General features: G+C 37.9%; 1 protein-coding gene and 1 pseudogene across 1 annotated transcript in view; one reads left to right on the top strand and one right to left on the bottom strand.

The window, feature by feature from the left end:
- The window catches only part of LOC102530593 (calreticulin-like), a 31,996-nt pseudogene extending 22,380 nt beyond the window's left edge, over positions 1-9,616 (top strand).
- The window catches only part of OSBPL9 (oxysterol binding protein like 9), a 203,056-nt gene that overhangs the window by 164,509 nt on the left and 24,400 nt on the right, over positions 1-14,147 (bottom strand). The window lies entirely within an intron of this gene.

A 14,147-nucleotide genomic window follows, 5' to 3' on the forward strand; every position in this document is an offset into this window, starting at 1 on the left:
CTATATCTTTGTTCATCTACAAAATTTAAAAATTATTTGGCACTAATTGCTCCGAGTACTATCAACCTCCCCAAAGAGGCAAACCTTTCTGTTTGAGAATTTAAACCATGCTGAAGGAGTGCTTGTCAAACTTTAACAAGCACATGAATCACTCAGGATCTTAATAAAATGCAGATTCTGATCCAGCAGGTCTGGGATGAAGCCTGAGAGACTACATTTCTGAAATGCCAGCATTATCTCTTTATCTCTTTTTTCTCTCTTGTGGCACGATTTTGTATGGCGCTGACATCACCCTTGAAGGCATCCTTTCCTTCTAAGTTCTAATTGGGTCTGGCACTCACAAGTCCTACTCCACCCTACTCACTCAGCCAACCTGCACATCCAGTTCAATCACAGGATCCTGCTCCTTGGTGGAAAAGCCTTGGGACTCAGCATGGAGACAGGAAGGAATTCCCTCACCTGCCCCACCTCAGCCTGGGTCTCCAGCCGTCAGATGCTCTGTGAGCCCACTGCCCTAGGGATCAGGTCCTAGCCTAATAAACTGGTTAACCTTCCTGCTTAGTCCCTGACCCCTCCTGCTGTCTGTTCTGACACTTCCATACACCATCCTTTTGTTTTTTTGATTTTTGTTTGTTTGTTTTTCTTCTTAGGCAGAATGACTGCATTCTTTTATCAGAACAGAGGCTGGGAGGAGATGGCAGTGAACAAAGAAAATTCTTTCTCTTACCTTTGGGACTCCCATACAATCTTTGAAGGAATAGTGACACAAAATGCAATGAGTATAGCCTAGCCATAAGGCAAAGCACATTGATATTCCTTAGGTCATATGGTCTGTGTCACAACCCTGTGAGGCTGGAGGGCAGGACTTAACATCTCCACTGTCAAGATCCAATAGCTGATAAGTACCCATCCAGACTTATCTCTTGCCATTTTATGATTCAAGTGGGATATCACAGGAAACCAGGTAACTTTCAGTGAATTAATTCAGTGAATTAGGGCTTTACAGTCTCACAAAGCTCTTTCTCACATTCTTTTCTTCTGAGAACTGTATGAAGAAATGGGGTAAATTACATTTGCTTCCTTTTTCCACATAAAAACTTGAAAGCACAGAGAAGATGTGAGTAAACCAAGGTCACTCCACTGGTGGGTTTTAGGAAGCAGGACTGGCCTCATGTCCAGATACTCAGTGGGAGGCAGAGCCATGAGTTTAGTGTAAGGGGGATGGAGGTGAGGGGACACTGAAGAGAATAGGGGAGATTAGAAACATTTCTTATGGGAGCAGGAAAAACAGAAGAGCCAACAATGAGGGGTTGTCTAACCAAGGCTATTGGCAACTCAAAAGAGAAAAAGAATCCCAAAGGTAAAAAAAAAAATCTTTAAGTTGGATAAGGAATTATTAAAACCGAGTTTTAAAATGGCTCAGAGAAAAATAATGATCTCTATCCAAAGTGGCTATTTTGTCATTTATTTTTCTGCTGAAGGCAGAGTTGGTGGGATGATGTAAGTTTAAAAAAAAAAAAAGTCTTTCTTCTTTAAAAAAGCAAAACAAAACAAAACTTTTTACAGTTTGTGGAGGAGGGACATATAACTCATGCTGCAAACTTTCTCTTAGTCACACAATTGGTCCCACACAATGAACTTCCTGATTTATTTAATATAGTGCTAAAATTTAAAAAAAATCCATAATGACCGTCCTTTTGCTTCTTTTGAAACATATTCAGATACTAAAAAATTGTGATAATAGCTATTACCATTTATTGAATGACTGTTATCTGCTAGGCACTGTGCTTTACCTATATTACTTCTAATTCTCATGACAACATTGTGGGAGAGTAATTTTTAATACTTTACTTATGAGGGCGTAGGCTCAGAGGAGTTGAGTAACTTGCCCAAATTCACACAGCTAGTATGTGGTTGAGCTGCCCTGTCTGACTCCATGATTTCTGCTCTTTCTATTCTGCTCCTACATCATTAAATCAACACTGACATTATTATATACCATTGGCTTAATTCATCTTTTTCTTTAATTGTAAATATTAAACATGTTATTTTAAGAAAATACAGAAATGTGGTAGAGAATCTAAATTGTGTTCATACTTCTTGTCAAATCTTTTCTTTTCCCTATATTCTTTTGGTTTTTCTGATTATATTGAGGAGAGAACCATAAGAGGGCATCTATACATGGCAGCAGAGGTAGACGCTGTCAGTCTGAGCTGGGGCAAGAGCCACCACCTGGCAGCAATTTGGAGCCTAGCAGAGTGATGAAAATTTCCTCACAACCATCTAAAATAGTGGCCAGAGGCTTGCGGAGCACAGAACCTTGGGAAACAGTAAATTAACTTCTTTCTAGAGAAGATCAGCTAAGGCATGCAACATTCTGGACACTCTGTATTATTAATCATCACTGTATTCCCTCACTCCACCTCAATTATTGATTAAAATCTCTGGGAATCTGCGTATTTAGCAAGGCTTCCAGGTGATTTTTTAAAAGCCGTTTGACCTAGTTCTAATAATCCCATTGTTTTCATTTCAACAAGTGAAGTCAGGCAGCATCTTTGACAATTTCCTTCTTACAACTGATGAGGAGTCTGCAGAAGAGGTTGGAAACAAGACCCGGGGAATAAGAAAAGTAAGATATTCTCCCACCCCGAATTCCAGGTGTCTGACTTCTCAGTTGTGCACTGTTCTTTACATTTTAAAAATCAGTCTCACAGTCATTGTCTCATTTGCTGGTTACATGGCCCTGAGAGGCAGGGTAAAGACCTCATATTCATTGGACATCTGCAAGCTTGTCCTTGACTGTGAACACTTTCCAAAAGTCTTTCCACTTAGCCCTTAAAACAACCCAGCAAGACAGATGTTATTATTCCCATTTTTCAGATATAAGAATTGAGATTCAGAGAGTATGTGTAAACTGTGCAAGGTCACACACAACCTTTAACTCGCTGAGTTAGATTTCATGCTCCTTCTGTGTCACGATCCCCTGCTCACAGTGTAGTGATCTAGAAGGGAGCCATTGAACCCACTTCTGATGGATGACTTGGAGAAAGAAGGAAGGTGTGAGTGCTGTTTACCAGCTTCCCTGCTCTCCTAGAACTATTTTATGGGTGGAGTGATACTTGGGATAATGGCTTCTTAATGGTGTCACCCTTCATCCAGGCTTCCTGGTTCTGCAGGAAGGGCCATTCAAGCAGGTTTGTTACCAGTGCTTGATTACCCAAAAGGCAGACTAAGCTCATACTCAGCGAACCAGCAAAACACAGAAATTAAAAAAGAAATTTTTGAGAGAACTTTGATACTTAATCTTTCCAAAGATGCTTTGACATAGACATCATTGAAAACAATACAAATTTATTAAACTTTTTTTTTACACATTTTAGTCTGGATTTGTTTTGTTTTTACTTTGCAGTTATCTAATATAGTTTTGTTGAGGCAATGATACGTATTGGTTAAGAGCATGAGTTTTATTAAAGCTAGATTGCTTAGGTGCAAAAGCAGGCTCCATCACGACTAGATGTATAACCTTGGGTGAGTTATTTAAGCTTTCTGATCTCCAGTCTCCTCACCTGTAAATTGGGAATGATTATTGATAGCAATTATCTTATAAGTTCCTGGCATATAGTAAATGCTCAATACATGGTACCTATTATTACCTGTACATTCATTTGGCAAATATTTGAGTGCCTGTTCTAAGCACTGTTGTGTAGTTGTTTGGGATATGTAAGTGAAATAAAACAGAGAAGTTTCTGCCCTCATGGGGCTGACATTCAGTCAGGGGAGAGCAAAGAAACACACGGAGAAATAAACATATGTTGAGTGAGACGGTGAGGTAAACTGTGGAGAACAATAAAGCCAAAGAGAGGATGTGATCATGGGGGTTGTGCTTCCTGGTCAGGAGCGGCTTTGTTGAGTAAGTAACATTTATGAGACTTGGAGGAAGTAAGGAGCAAACCACACAGATATCCAGGAAGGAAAGCTTTCTCTTGGAGAAAACAGCAAATGCAAAGTCCCTGAAGTGGAAGCATAACTTGCTTGTTCAAGTAAGAGTAAGAAGGACAGTGTGACTAGAGCTGAGGGAGCAAGAAAGAGAGTAGTTGGAGGTATCTCCCTGAGTAAAATGGGGAGCCATTGGAGCCATTGTTAGCAAAGGAGTCCTACGAACTGGCTCACAGTTTAAGATGTTACTCTGGCTGTTGTGTTGCAAAAGACTATAGGACTGGTGGAGGAGGTGTGGATATAACTCAGTGTTAGGGATGCTTAGCATGCACAAGGTCCTGGGTTCAATCCACAGTACCTCCACTAAAACAAACACACAAACAGAAAACCCTCAAAAAAAAACCGACTATAGAAATTTTAAAAAGATTATAGAGGAACAGAGGCAGAAGCAGGTAGTAGTGGTGGAGGTACAGAAATACTCACATTCTAGATCCATTTTGAAGGCAAAACTCACAGGAGTGATGGATTAGATATGAAATATCAGTGAGAGTAAACAGGAATGGCTCCACGGCTTTTTTAACTCAGTGACTAGAAGGTTGGAGTTACTGAGATAGGAAAGAACAAAGGGAGAGCATATTTGGGGTATGAGTGGGAACAGAAATAAATTACATAATTATTAAGTGTTAAGTCCAATGTGATTATTAGAAAAACAAATGTAAAGGAGGTAATTGGATATGAGTTCGAATAAGAGAGAAATTTGAAAGCCACCATCCTACAGGTAATACTTAAAGCTCCATGAAACTAGATGAAATCCCCTAATGAGTAAGTATATATAGAAAGAAGATTGAAGGATGAACTTTTGGGCACCCCAATATTAGAGCTCAGGGAAATAAAGTGGAACCAGCAGAGAAGACAGAAAGAGTAGCTAGCAAGATAGGAAGAGAACCAAGACAGATAGTATCTTGTAGGGCAAGTGGAGAAAGTATGTTAAGAAAAAGGAAAAAGAGTGATCGGTTTTGTTGAATGGTCAAGAAAGATGAGGACTGAGAATGGACCACAAAATTCAGTAACATGGAGCTCATTGGTGACTCTGACATGAGCAGTTTCAGTAGAGAGGTATAGGGAAAATTTGGGTTCAAGAAAGAAAGATCAAATTAGAAGAGAAGAGGTAAAATTGTCATTATATGCAGATGACATAAAACTATATATAGAAAACCCTAAAGGCTCCACACAAAAACTACCAGAGCTGACAAAAGAATTTGGCAAGGTAGCAAGATACATGATTAACATACAGAAATTAGTTGCATGTCTTTACACTAACCAAGAAATACCAGAAAAGGAAAGAAACAATCTCTTTTAAAATCATATAAAAAAAAATACTTAGGAATAAATTTGACCAAGGAGGTGAAAGACTTATACACTGAGAACTACAAAACACTGATTAAGGAAATTAAAGATGATTTAAAGAAATGGAAAGATATCCCATGCTCTTGGATTGGAAGAATTAATATTGTCAAAATGGCCATACTACCCAAAGGAATCTACAGATTTAATTCTATCCCTATCAAATTATTCAGGAACTTTTTCACAGAACTAGAACAAATAATCCTAGGATTTATATGGCATCACAAAAGACCCTGAATTGCCAGAACAATACTGAAGAAAAAGAATGAAGCTGGAGGCATAACCCTCCCAGACTTCAGACAGTACACAGAAGCTACAGTAATCAGAACAGTGTGATATTGGCACAAAGACATATGTATCAATGGAACAGAATAGAGAGCCCAGAAATAAATCCACACACTTACAGTCAATTAATCTTCAACACAGGAGGCAGAAATACACAATGGGGAAAGGACAGTCTCTTGAGCAAGTGGTGTTGGGAGAGCTGGACAGCCACATGTAAATCAATAAAATTAGAATACTCCCTTATACCATACACAAAAATAGACTCAAAATGGCTTAAAGACTTAAACAAGACAAGTCACTATAAACCTCCTAGAAGAGAACATAGGCCAAATATTTTCTGACATAAATCTTGGCAATGTTCTCCTAGGGCAGTCTACCCAGGCAATAGAAATAAAGGCAAAAATAAACAAATGGGACCTAATTAAAAGCTTTTGCACAGCAAAGGAAGCCATAAACAAAACAGAAAGACAACCTATGGAATGGGAGAAAATATTTGCAAATGATGCAACTGATAAGGGCTTAATTTCCAGAATATATAAACAGCTCATATAACTTAATAAGAAAAAAACCAAACAACCCAATCCAAAAATAGACAGAAGAACTAAACAAGCAATTCTCCAATGAACACATACAAATGGCCAATAGGCACATGAAAAAATGCTCAGTATCGCTAATGATCGGAGAAATGCAAATCAAAACTACAATGAGGTATCACCTCACACCAGTCAGAATGGCCATCATTCAAAAGTCCACAAATGATAAATGCTGGAGAGGATGTGGAGAAAAGGGAACCCTCCTACACTGTTGGTGGGAATGTAGTTTTGTGCAGTCATTGTGGAAAACAGCACGGAGATTCCTCAAAAGACTAGGAATAGACTTACCATATGATCCAGCAATCCCACTCCTGGGCATATATCCAGAGGGAACTAATTCGAAGATACATGCATTCTAATGTTTATAGCAGCACTATTTACAATAGCCAAGACATGGAAACAACCTAAATGTTCATTGAAGCATGACTGGATAAAGAAGCTGTGGTGTATTTATACAGTGGAATATTACTCAGCCATAAAAAGGATAAAATAATGCCATTTGCTGCAACATGGATGGCTCCGGAGATTGTCATTCTAAGAAAGCCAGAAGGAGAAAGAAAATATACCACATGATATTACTCATATGTGGAATAAGAAAAAGACACAAATGAACTTATTTACAAAACAGAAACAGACTCACAGACATAGAAAACAAACTTGTTAATGGTGGGGAAGGGAATGGGAAGGGATAAGTTGGGAGTCTGAGATTTGCAGATACTAACTACTACATATAAAATAGATAAACAAGTCTCTGCTGTATAGCACAGGGAACTATATTCAATACCTTGTAGTAACCTATAATGAAAAAGAATATGAAAAGGAATATATGTATGTATACGTATGATGGAAACATTATGCTGTACACCAGAAATTGATGCAACATGGTAAACTGACTGTACTTCAATTAAAAAAAAGAAAAAATGAAAGGAGACAACTAGAGACAGCAAATATAAACTGGTCTTTTGAGGAATTTTGCTGTAAAAAATGTAGAGAGAATAGGATAATAAGTAAAGGGAAAGTTTGCTCAAGACTTTTTTAATATATATATATAGATCTTCCTGCCTGCTTGTATGTTAATGGGAATGACTCAATAAAGAGAGAAACAATATAGGAGAGAAACAATATAGGAGAGAAAGAGGAGAATTTCTGGAGCACTGTTCTTAAGGATGAGATCTAGTGCCCAAGAAAAGGGGTTGGCTTTCCATAGGCATACAAATATTTTATCCATAATCACAGGAATAAAAAATTACTATATAAGAATAAATCCAAGCAGGCAGGTGGGTAAATGTGGTGGAAGTATATGTCAGTTGGATTCTTTGGGAAGCAGACATCAAGGTGGTGTTAGAAATGTAGGTGATTTATTGGGGATAATGCCTAGGAAAGATGAAGAGTAAAGGGTGCAGCAATGGGCAGGAGAGTCTGACACCTGTGAAAGGAAAGAGGGAAAGAAGGAGGATTGGATAGGAATTACTGCCGGATGCCGTGCAGCTCTGAGAAAGTCATGCTAGTCCAGCAGGGCTTCAGAGGTAAAATTAACTATAGAGGAGTACCATGTTGGAAATGGCCAGACCCCCGTACCCCTGCCATGCTCAGCCATTGGCTGGGGTTGCTTTGGAACAGCATGTCCTGGGGTCAAATGTTACAGTGGATCCCCAGGTGCTGCAGCTACAGGCTACCAACTCACTGCACTCCTCGCAACTGACTGACAAGTTCTTCTCCAAGGGCAATCCAAGTGGCATACCTCCAAGGCTGCTGCCACAGAAGAAATGGAAAATTTCTTCTGATTGTGAAATAGGAAGTAAGGTCAACAACTGAACATGAGACTGGGAAAGATCCATTGGAGGTTTGAGGAGAGGAAGCAGATGAGAATAGTTATTCAAGAAGGAGAGTGACTCAACCACAGAAAGCACTAAGGGCCCACATGAGTTTAGTTATAGGGAGTTTAAAATGAGAACAATCAGGTTGCTTTTATTATTTTTTTCTAGCCATTCTCTCTGTTTAGGTGCAGACATGGCATGTTGGATTTAACCAGATTTGAGGATTTTTCCAACCAAGGGAGGGAAGGGTAAGGGAGTTGAGGGTGTTTGCAAGAGAGCAATCACACAAAAATAAAGGAGGAAAGTGAGGACATGTACTGGTTGAGGGCTAATGAAGAGGAGATGGTTCAATGGATTGTCATAGGTCCAGGTAGACTTTAGTTGGTGGAGTTGGTGGTCTTTGGTTACCTTTGGCAAGAACTGTTCTGGTAAAGAATGGAAGTTGGAAATGACAGTAAGTAGAGTAGTGAGAGGGAAGTGAAAAACTAGAGGCATTAATTGTAGCCAGTGCTTTCCAGGCATAGGAAAATGAAGGCCTAACTGAAAGAGAGATTTTGTCCCCTCATAATGTAGGAAACACAGCAAGATGTCAAGCATTTGCCCCCAGGAGGATTGTCGAAGGCCCCAGCCTACTGGGCATGCAGATCTCGATCTAGCTTTGTCCCCCACTACTGGGTAAAAGACCATTTGGCCCAGATTATCTAGGTGCAGATTAAAGTCCTAGAGGAGTTTGGACTGTGTCCTTTCTTTAAGGCCACTCTGAGTAGAAAATGTTATGAAGACAGCTCCAAGGATCAACTTCTAGGACCTAGGTGAACACAAAAGTCCCATTTCTGACTTAATGCAAGTTTGTTCTGGTTATAGTTCGAAAGCAAGTTCAAAGAGTTCCAGAAATGTTTTTCCCTCTGATAGCAGAAAGAGGACAAGACTCAGAGTCAGAAAACCTGGTTTCTAATTGTAGTTCTACCACTCACTAACCATACAGCTTGGGCAAGTCATTTAATCAGTCTGAACCTTGTATCCTTCATCTAGAAAGTGGAACTAGTAACACTTAACTCATACATTTCAATAAGGAATAGAAGTAATATGTGTGGACTGTCTCGCACCATGCTTAGCAATGCTTTAGGCATTCAGTAAATGTTTGTTGAATCTGAACCAATTTTATTTATGAACAAATTACACACACATGCACTTCTCTCCACCCGACACATACTGAAAATTTCTATGTAAATAAATCTTCAAGAGTGTGGGAAGATGCCAGACATTTCTAAAGTGAGTTAACTTTGTTTATAACCGTCTGTAAATTATTTTGAAATCCCACACTCTAAACAGGATGTAGAGAAGCAATGGAGAGAACTGTGTGAAGAGATGGAAAAAAGAAAACTGGAAGAAGAGGCCAAGAAGAAAAAGGAAAAGGAGGAGGAAAGGGAAGATGACATCTGGGGAATTGAAGAAGAGGGAACTGAAGACGATTCTGCTGAGGAACCAGTAAATGACAGGCAGCTGAAGGAAGACGATGCTGAAAGAGCATTTCTGGGTAAAAATGTAAAAGTCCGTGTTGACCAGAAGGATGAACTATAACCTGGTAAAAAGTGGTTACCACTCAGAGGCAAATGATGTTGCTTAGAAGGAGAAATGTACAAATGTTCAAGAGGTTGGCAAAATCCAGGGAGCAAAATTACTTGCTCTCTTAGAATGAACTTTGGATTTGTATTTCTGTCCCACCTCTTTTGCTCTGTACAACCTTGGGTAAGTCCCATCACCTCTTGAGGCTTCTATTTCCTTGAATGGAAAGGGAGTGATAGTTCCTATTTCATGAAGTTGTTGTAGGGATTAAGTGAGCCATGTGTGTAAAGTGCCTGATATAAACACATAGTCAACAAATAGGAGCTATTACTACTTATCATTATCATGGTATTTATAAAATTAATTGACAGGAAAAAAAGCTTCTGTATAAACTTAAGCTTCACTTTTGGTTTATTCTAGTATATTCAGTAATTTAATTTTGCTTATATGTCTGTGCTATTTATATTTACTGAGCAGTTCTGATGGTTGTATTTGTGGGCGATGTGGTTTGATGTTTTCTTCTTGCAGGTGAATCAAGCACTTAAAAACAAATCAGACTTCCTCTTAATATAAACAGATACTTTGTGAAACTCTTTTTGCTTCTCTGCTGTTTTGTGCCCTATCTAATTTTTGATTAATCATTACTTGTTTGCAGGTTTGCTGGTTTTACATTTATCTTTTCTGTACCACCAGCTCACAATATTATCATATGCATTCATGTTGCTCCTTACAGATCACAAAGCACTTTCCCATAAATTTGAGGAGCTCCTGCCATGTGCTCATTTAATCCTCAGAGCAGCCATTATAGAGGATACCATTATTATCTTCCTTTTATGGATGCAGAAACTGCTAAGAGCAGGCAAGTCACTTGCTCAGGGTCAAACAGCTAGTAAGGGGTGGGGCCAGTATCTGAACTCAAGTTTGGTTCCAAAGTTCATCCTTCCATTGCATTAGGCTATGTGTTGAATGAATGAGTGACCTTCTATTACTATTGAATATAGATAGTAGGCAAGTCCCGCATGGAAAAAATACCCTTTTAGGGAAAATAATCACACAGTAATTTTCCTCTTTTAAAAATTTTCTTGAGAAAATAAACATACAAACAAGCAGTTGAGTGAAGCGTGACAATCTTTTCATATTCAGAAGTGATACTCTAATGTGGTTGCCAGGCGTTCAAGGCCACCATGGTTGATTCCTGGCCCTACTCACTTACTAGCTATATTACCTTGGGCAAGTAATCTAACTTTCCTGTGCCTCATTTTTCTCATTTGTGAAAAGGGGTTAATAACAGAACTTACTGCAAACTGGGCTGTGAGGATTAAATGTTGACTCCTTCTTGGCTTTATTTTAGTAGAACTATGCTAAGGACAAGTCCCAGTCTAGCTGGAGAGTCAGGCCCAGACACGATTATCATATGAAAGCACAGGGCCACCAATTTGGGTCTAGAACATAGCAGGTGCTCAATAAATACAAGTTGAAAGAATGAACAAAACTCTGGCTCATGGTTTCAGGGAGTATTTCATGAAGGAAGTAACTTTTGAACCAGCTCCTAAAGAATGCATAAATGTCTATCTGTTGGAGAAGGGTATGTGTAAACTAAATTTCAAAGAGCAGGGCACCTGGATGACAGGAATGGGATGGTGAGGTCAGGGAGGAATAGCAAGAACTCTTTCCTTCTTCTGGTGCCTGCTGTAGTATCTGGGCCTTTCAATCTTTGGAATATCCTGGTTTGGGAAACTTGCCTTTCCAGAGGAGGCAAAACTTTACCTCTACCCTCTTATGGTCTTTGGGTAAGCCTGAAAATTTAATTGACATAACACAGATTGACACACAAAGAAGCATACAAATTTATTTAATGTAAGTTTATGTGACACGGGAGCCCTCATGAGGAAATGAAGACCCAAAGAAGTGGCAAAACCTAAATGCTTTAATACCAGTTTGAACAAAAAGAGGCAATAGTGGAAAAGTAACTAAAATACACAGAGAGGCAGAAGGAAGATAAGAATTATTTTAACAGGGTCAGTTTGTGCAGAATTTCTCTTGGTTTCAGCTTGATAAGACTGCTCCTTTTCTCCTGGTATGCACAGGGCAGCTCCTACATGGGAGTTTTGTCTTCTGTATTCAGGAGGAAAGGGGAGATCAGAGTGTCCCTTTTGTATCTGCTGTTTTTCAAGTGCCCTGAGCTCAAAATAATCCTTACGCCAAAGTGGCATATTTCAGAGTAGTATTTTTTAGGCACCCTTCACCTGTTTCTCTACATATACCTGTTTCTATAACACAAGAGTCTCCCCATGGTGAAAAAGAACAAGGCTTCAGGTACTGAGTCTGAACACTGTCTTGGGGCTGCAGGGCTAGTGTGTTGGGGTATATATTTTATTCCTATATTTTAGGAATGCCAGTCTGATACGAGCATTGATTACTATCAATGTCTGCTCTGGTTGGTCTGGAATATATTCTGAAAATTGTTATGTATTTTCAAATATCTTCAGATAAATATACTGATTTTCATGCAGAATTTGGGGGGAGGAGTAAATAATAAAGATCCATTTGAATATATTTTTTAAAGCTTCTGCTTTTACCTTTGTTAAATTTTTCTTTTGCTTTTATTTTGATTGATTGTACCAACAGGATTTCAGAAGTTAAGATAATTTTATCAAGAAAAAAATTCATGCATAGTTCCATCCATTCTGCACACAGACTGGAATTTTTTGTGTTTCCTTCTAGGACTTGTCTTTTGAACAGCACCATTCTGCCACTGGACCATGCTCCTCCAGACTGAGTTTTTCTTTTTAAATTCTGTTTCTATGTTTAATTTCTGAAATTAAGTGTTCAATGTAAAAAAATACGGCGTTTACAAACATATTAAGAAAAAAGTAAAAATTCTTCATTATCTCCGAATCCAGAGAAACCTGTGCAATATCTGTTGTCTTTCCTGCCAGATTTGTGTTTATTCGTTCATTGGTTTGTTTGATTTTGGATTGAGAGCATTTAGTTAATCAGACTCCTTAGTATGTGGCACTTTATCTTCTTTGGTCAGTATTATCACTTTTTAATTTTATTTATTACTTACTTTTTTCCCTTTTATCCTCTTTTTCTTCTCTACATAAGTAAATAAGTTATTTTTGATGTAAATCTTTTTATTTGCATATGTTCTTACAAAATATGGGGTTTTGTTTGTCTGGATTATTTTTAATTTACGTGAATGGTTTAGTGTTGAAATCTCATTTCTTCATATTTTTCATAAGCACTATGTTTTTTAAATGTATTCATGTTAGATATACACAATCTGAACAGACGAATCACTAGTAGTGAAACTGAATTTGTAATAAAAAAGAAACTTCCATCAAACAAAAATATAGATTAGATGACATCACAGGGGAGTTCTACCAAACATAAAAAGAAGAGCTAATAAGCATCTTTCTCAAATTATTCCAAAAAGTTGAAGAGGATGAAATACTCCCAAATTCATTCTATGAGGCCCACCATTACCCTGATAACAAAACTGGATAAAGAATCTACAAATAAATTGACAGGCCAATATCTCTAATGAATATAGAGGCAAAAATCCTCAACAAAACATTAGCAAACCGAGTTCAACAATACATAAACAAGATCAAACATCATGATCAATTGGGATATATGCCAAGGATGCAAGAATGCTTCAATATCCACATGTCAATCAATGTGATACACCACATTAGCAAAAGGAAGGATAAAAGTCACATGATCATCTCAATAGATGCAGAAAAAGCATCTGACAAAATTCAATATCCATTCATGCTAAAAACTTTCATCAAAGCTGGTATAGAGGGAATATATCTGAACATAATAAAGGCCATATATTACAAACCCATAGCTAAAGTCATACTCAGTGGTGAAAATATGAAAACATTTCTTCTAAGATCAGCAACAAGACAAGTATGCTCACTCTTGCCACTTTTATTTGACACAGTATTGGAAATTGCCACAGCAATCAGATAAGGAAAAGAAATAAAAGGTGTCCAAATTGGAAAGAAGAGGTAAAATTGTCATTACATGCAGATGACATGATACTCTGTATAGGAAACTCTAAAGACTCCACCAAAAAACTATCAGAGGTAAAAAATGAATTAAGTAAAGTGGCAGGATACAAGATTAATGTACAGAAATCTGCTGCTTTTCTATACATGAATAAAGAACTATCAAAAAGAGAAAGCAAGAAAACAATCCCATTTAAGAAAAATAAGATTCCTAGCAATAAGCTTAATCAAGGAGATGAAAAATCTAAACCCTGAAAATAAAAAAAGACTGATGAAGGAATTGAAGATGACGTAAAGAAATAGAAAGTATTCCATGTTCATGGGTTGGAAGAGTTAATATTGTTAAAATGTACATACTGTTCAAAGCAATCTACAGATTTAATGCAATCCCTATCAAAATGCCCATGACATTTTTCACAAGACTAGAACAAATAATTCTAAAATTTCTATGGAACCACAAAAGACCCCAGATTGCCAAAGTCATCTTGAGAAAAAAGAATAAAGCTGAATGTATCATGCTCCCTGGC

The sequence above is a fragment of the Vicugna pacos genome, chromosome 13 (genome assembly GCF_048564905.1).
Source record: "Vicugna pacos chromosome 13, VicPac4, whole genome shotgun sequence".
Taxonomy (NCBI): Eukaryota; Metazoa; Chordata; class Mammalia; order Artiodactyla; family Camelidae; genus Vicugna; species Vicugna pacos.